Genomic DNA, 6,276 nt, shown 5'->3' with positions numbered 1-6,276 from the left:
CTTGAACTTTGAAAACTTGATTGCTCATAAAATATGCTGCAATACTTCTGCAGTGCATTATGCCTGTTACCATAACAAACATCGTATAAGCCCAGGCCTAAGATTCCTGACATGGGGACTCAACGCATCAACACCTCCATGATCGGGTCACTAAGTTGAGGGCTGGAGTGGGAGACTTATCATAGGCCATGCAATGCGCATCTGGGAAAATAAACATGCAAATTACCTCTTTAGGGAGGAAGAGGACTTAAATGCTACAGCCAAAGTAGCAATCCTAAATGTCAATATAGACTCTTTAATGAGCCTTGTATATTTAATTTAACAGAGGAGCATTGCATGGCCTATAAGTCTCCTTACACTAGCATGTCACTCTCAATAAGGAGAGATATTACCACTTAGACCCCAGTCAGAGGCCTCTCATACAGCCAAATCTGATCTCATGCCTTGCACTGAGGGGGGGCAACACCCTGACACGTGTCTGTAAATTAGCTGATCCCGGATTTCCCCTTTATGCTTGATTTGTCTGGAGGTGGGGACAGTGAATCCAGCGCTGATTGGGCACCAGTGTCACGTGTCACAATACCGCACAAGAGCCCTGGGAGAGGGACTGCCAACACAACGAGAATGGTGCCGGCATGGGAGGTGATTATAGGCTTTATTATTTTATTGGTGCCTAGCCAGGGGTATGACAAGGAGTTGTGAAAGTAATGGACAACTACTTTAACAATCTAGTTTGGCTTTTATCCTAAGTCAAATAGTAAGGCTAGTTAAAGGACCAATATTTACTTTTAAGATAGCTACTTCTAATAGCACGTCTGGGCATGTCTATTCAGAATGTGGCCAGGAGTGCGCAAATGGCATACTTGTGGTCACGAGACTGCCCGCTTCAGAGAATCCGGACAGCGTGCTATGTGCATGCAGTAAAAATTCACAGAGCGTGACTCCAGACTTTCATGCCAAACCTGGACAACAAAAAAACAAAAAATCAATACCACCTATAGGCCAAAAGGAATCAAAAGTATAAGCAAGTGACCTAGAATCCTTATTGATATTACAGATAAAACATACCTTTTAATCAATGTTTTTAAAACCATGAAAAAACAACCACATACATACACAACAGACAACCGTGCTCTCTAAATATACCCTATCACAAACCCTGTTTACCACTACCTGACTGCGGAGGTTGGCACCCTAATAAGTATAAACGAGATTGGTGCCCCCGCTCACCGTCGGCTGTCCCTAAGTCTCCTGTTAGGCTATGTGCACACTTTGCGGCATCCTCTGTGGGTTCTCCCGCAGCGGATTTGATAAATCTGCAGGGCAAAACCGCTGCGGTTATCCCTGCAGATTTATCGCGGTTTGTTTTGCGGTCTCCGCTGCGGGTTTACTCCTTTACTATTGATGCTGCATATGCAGCAATATGCAGCATCAATAGTAATGTTAAAAATAATAAAAATTGGTTATATACTCACCCTCTGATGTCCCGATCTCCTCGGCGCTGCATGCAGCGGCCCGGTTCCAAAGATGCTGTGCGAGAAGGACCTTCGTGACGTCACGGTCATGTGACCACGACGTCATCTCAGGCCCTGTTCGCACAGCAACCAGACCGGACGGCCGCGTGCAGCGCTGAGACGTGAGTATAGCATTATTTTTTATTTTAATTCTTTTTTTTACACACAAATATGGTTCCCAGGGCCTGGAGGAGAGTCTCCTCTCCTCCACCCCGGGTACCATCTGCACATTATCCGCTTACTTCCCGCATCGTGGGCACAGCCCCATGCGGGAAGTTAGCAGATCAATGCATTCCTATGTGTGCAGAATTGCAGGGATTCTGCACAAAGAAGTGACATATAGCGGAATGTAAACCGCTGCGTTTCTGCGCGGTTTTTCCCGCAGCATGTGCACAGCGGTTTGCGGTTTCCATAGGTTTACATGTAAATGTAAACGCTATGGAAACTGCTGCGGACCCGCAGCATCAAAATCGCCGCGGATCCGCTGTAAAACCCGCAAAGTGTGAACATGGCCTTACTGCCCTGGATTAGTGTCACAATTGGGCTAGCAAATGCTCAACAGGAGATAGTAAGATAGAGATAAGATAAAGCTAATATTGGCTATTGCTTTGCCAAAAAGGCTAATTAGTGACAGGGTGAGAGACACAGACACAAAAGTGCAAACATAGTGCTGAAGTGAACATAAATAAACCTAACTAAGCTGCTCCCTACTGTTGTAAATCCTGCCTCACTGTGGGGGTTGGCACCCTACTGTACAGCGGATATGGCGCCCCCACTCCGCGTCGGCTATCCCTCAGATGCCCTACGGGTAGCTAACAGAAGTAATATATCTTAATTTTGTATTACATTGGAGGCCATGTCAGTGATTAAACAGCAGATATACCATTTCAGCCTAAGACAAAATTGTCTACCAATGTGCATGAAGCATCCATACATCATGGCCTCCTGAAGATCCGGGAAGGTGAAACGCGTAGAGGCGAATTATGACATCATAAAAATGATAAGTATCTCTCCTTTCTTGCTGCTATACTTCATGCATATTAATGCACATTGGTAGACAATTTTGTCTTAGGCTGAAATGGTATATCTGCTGTTTAATCACTGACATGGCCTCCAATGTAATACAAAATTAAGATATATTACTTCTCTTAGCTACCCGTAGGGCATCTGAGGGATAGCCGACGCGGAGTGGGGGCGCCATATCCGCTGTACAGTAGGGTGCCAACCCCCACAGTGAGGCAGGATTTACAACAGTAGGGAGCAGCATAGTTAGGTTTATTTATGTTCACTTCAGCACTATGTTTGCACTTTTGTGTCTGTGTCTCTCACCCTGTCACTAATTAGCCTTTTTGGCAAAGCAATAGCCAATATTGGCTTTATCTTATCTCTATCTTACTATCTCCTGTTGAGCATTTGCTAGCCCAATTGTGACACTAATCCAGGGCAGTAACAGGAGACTTAGGGTATGTGCACACGTCCGGATTTCTTGCAGAAATATCCTGAAGAAAACCGGAAATTTTCTGCAAGAAATCCGCATTTTTTTTTTGCGTTTTTTTTCCGTTTTTTCCACTTTCTTTTAGCATTCTGCAAGCGTAATTAGCTTGCAGAATGCTAAAGTTTTCCAAGCGATCTGTAGCATCGCTTGGAAAACTGACTGACAGGTTGGTCACACTTGTCAAACATAGCGTTTGACAAGTGTGACCAACTTTTTACTATAGATGCTGCTTTTGCAGCATCTATAGTAAAAGATAGAATGTTTAAAAATAATAAAAAAAAATTAAAAAAATGAGCTCCTCACCGGCGTCCGTTCCGTATAGATGGTGTGTGCGCGCAAGACCTTCCATGACGTCGCGGTCACGTGAGCGGTCACATGACCGCTCACGACCAATCACAAGACAGTGACGTCATCACAGGTCCTTCACCGCACACCAGCTACAGGAACCGAAGCGGCAGCATGCAGCTGAGAGGCGGGAAGACATCGAAGGTGAGTATAGGACTATTTTTTATTTTAATTCTTATTTTTTGACCAATTATATGGTGCCCAGTCCGTGGAGGAGAGTCTCCTCTCCTCCACCCTGGGTACCAACCGCACACAATCTGCTTACTTCCCGCATGGTGTGCACAGCCCCGTGCGGGAAGTAAGCAGATCAATGGACTCCTAGGTGTGCGGAATCCCCTGCAATTCCGCATTTTAATGAACATGTTGCTTTTTTTTCCGCGATGCGATTTTTTCGCGGAAAAAAAGGCTACATTTGCACAAAAAATGCGGAATACACTGAAAATAATGGGAGGCATATGTTAGCGTTTTTTTCGCGTTTTTATCACGTTTTTATAGCGAAAAAACGCGAAAAAAACGCGAAAAAAACGCAAAAAATACTGAACGTGTGCACATGGCCTAAAGGTACCTTCACACTAAGCGAATTTGCAGCGAGAACGACGACGATCCGTGACGTTGCAGTGTCCTGGATAGCGATCTCGTTGTGTTTGACACGCAGCAGCGATCTGGATCCCGCTGTGATATCGCTGGTCGGAGCTAGAAGTCCAGAACTTTATTTCGTCGCTGATCACCCGCTGTCATCGCTGGATCGGCGTGTGTGACACCGATCCAGCGATGTGTTCACTTGTAACCAGGGTAAATATCGGGTTACTAAGCGCAAGGCCGCACTTAGTAACCCGATATTTACCCTGGTTACCATTGTAAAAGTAAAAAAAAAACAGTACATACTCACCTTCTGATGTCTGTCACGTCCCCCGCCGGCGGCTTCCCTGCACTGAATATGTCAGCGCCGGCCGGCCGTAAAGCAGAGCACAGCGGTGACGTCACCGCTGCTGCCGGCGCTGACACATTCAGTCAGTGCAGGAAGATCTCGGCAGCAGCGCGTAACCCTGTGGACGCCGAGGGACATGACAGACATCAGAAGGTGAGTATGTACTGTTTTTTTTTTACTTTTACAATGGTAACCAGGGTAAATATCGGGTTACTAAGCGCGGCCCTGCGCTTAGTAACCCGATGTTTACCCTGGTTACCCGGGTGCTGCAGGGGGACTTCGGCATCGTTGAAGACAGTTTCAACGATGCCGAAGTCGTTCCCCTGATCGTTGGTCGCTGGAGAGAGCTGTCTGTGTGACAGCTCCCCAGCGACCACACAATGACTTACCAACGCTCGCATCGCTGGTCGTGATCTTTGGTAAGTCGTTTAGTGTAATGGTACCCTTAGGGACAGCCGACGGTGAGCGGGGGCGCCAATCTCGTTTATACTTATTAGGGTGCCAACCTCCGCAGTCAGGTAGTGTTAAACAGGGTTCGTGATAGGGTATATTTAGAGAGCACGGTTGTCTGTTGTGTATGTATGTGGTTGTTGTTTTTTCATGGTTTTAAAAACATTGATTTAAAGGTATGTTTTATCTGTAATATGAATAAGGATTCTAGGTCACTTGTTTATACTTTCAAACCTGAACAACCCCTATAATGCCCCATCACTCAACTGAGACAGCCCTGACCAAAATCACTAATGACCTACACTGTGTTCCAAATTATTATGCAAATAATATTTCCTCATATTTTCTCTAAATTACCTATCTGAATTGCAGTCATTGTTATTTTCCAGTCATCTACTATTCTAGTATAATTGCAATGTTTTGGAACAAACAACCTATGAAAACAGTATCTTTTAAAAAAAATAAACACTCAAAATGCATGTTCCAAATTATTATGCACAGCAGAGTTTTCAACCTTTTATTTTTTATTTTGAACAAAAAATGGTCAATTGTGAAGTTATAAGCATTATCAGCTTATTACAAAATGAAATCAAACAGTTTTCAAGTGAAAACTTTATTCTAGGTGATGTTACATTTGCACATAGGACCCCTTGTTCGAAAGAAGCTTCTGAACTCTCTCGTCCATTGAATTTGTCAGTTTTTGGATGGTTTCTGCTTCAATTGCTTTGCATGTGGACAGAATACCCTCCCAGAGCTGTTGCTTAGATGTGAACTGCCTCCCGCCATCATAGACACTCCTTTTGATGATGCTCCAGAGGTTCTTAATGGGGTTCAGGTCAGGGGAAGATGGTGTCCACACCATAAGTTTGTCCTCTTTTATGCCCATAGCAGCCAGAGATGCAGATGTGTTTTTTGCAGCATGAGACGGTGCATTATCATGCATGAAAATGATCTTGCTGTGGAAAGCACGGTTCTTCCTCTTGAACCATGGCAGGAAGTGTTGTTTTAGAAACTCCACATAGATTATGGAGTTCATCTTTACCCCTTCAGGGATCATAAAGGGGCCGACAATCTCTCTCCCCATGATTCCAGCCCAAAACATTACCCCACCTCCTCCTTGTTGGCGCCTTAGCCGTGTTTTCATGGGGTGTCCATCAACCGGCCATCCTCCATCCATCTGGACCATCGAGCGTTGCACGGTACTCATCCTTGAACAAAACAGTTTGGAAGTCAGTCTTTATGTATCGTTTGGCCCACTGGAGCGGTTTCTGCTTGTGTGCAGTGGATAGAAGTGGTCGACAGGATGGCTTCAAACCTCTGAAGGACCCTGCATCTTGTTGTTCTGGGGACGTTGGAGGCACCATCAGCTTCAAAAACTTGTCTGCTGCTATGACAAGGCATTTTTGCAGCTGCTCTTTTAACCTTACGCAATTGCCTGTTGGAAAGGGTCCTCAATTTTTCCTTATCAGCTCGCACATGTGTGTGCTGGGAATCGGCTACATACTTCTTGATTGTGCGATGATCACGATGAAGTGTCTTGGCAA

The sequence above is a fragment of the Ranitomeya variabilis genome, chromosome 3 (assembly GCF_051348905.1).
Source record: "Ranitomeya variabilis isolate aRanVar5 chromosome 3, aRanVar5.hap1, whole genome shotgun sequence".
NCBI lineage: Eukaryota > Metazoa > Chordata > Amphibia > Anura > Dendrobatidae > Ranitomeya > Ranitomeya variabilis.
Note: the sequence above shows the minus strand (reverse complement) of the source record.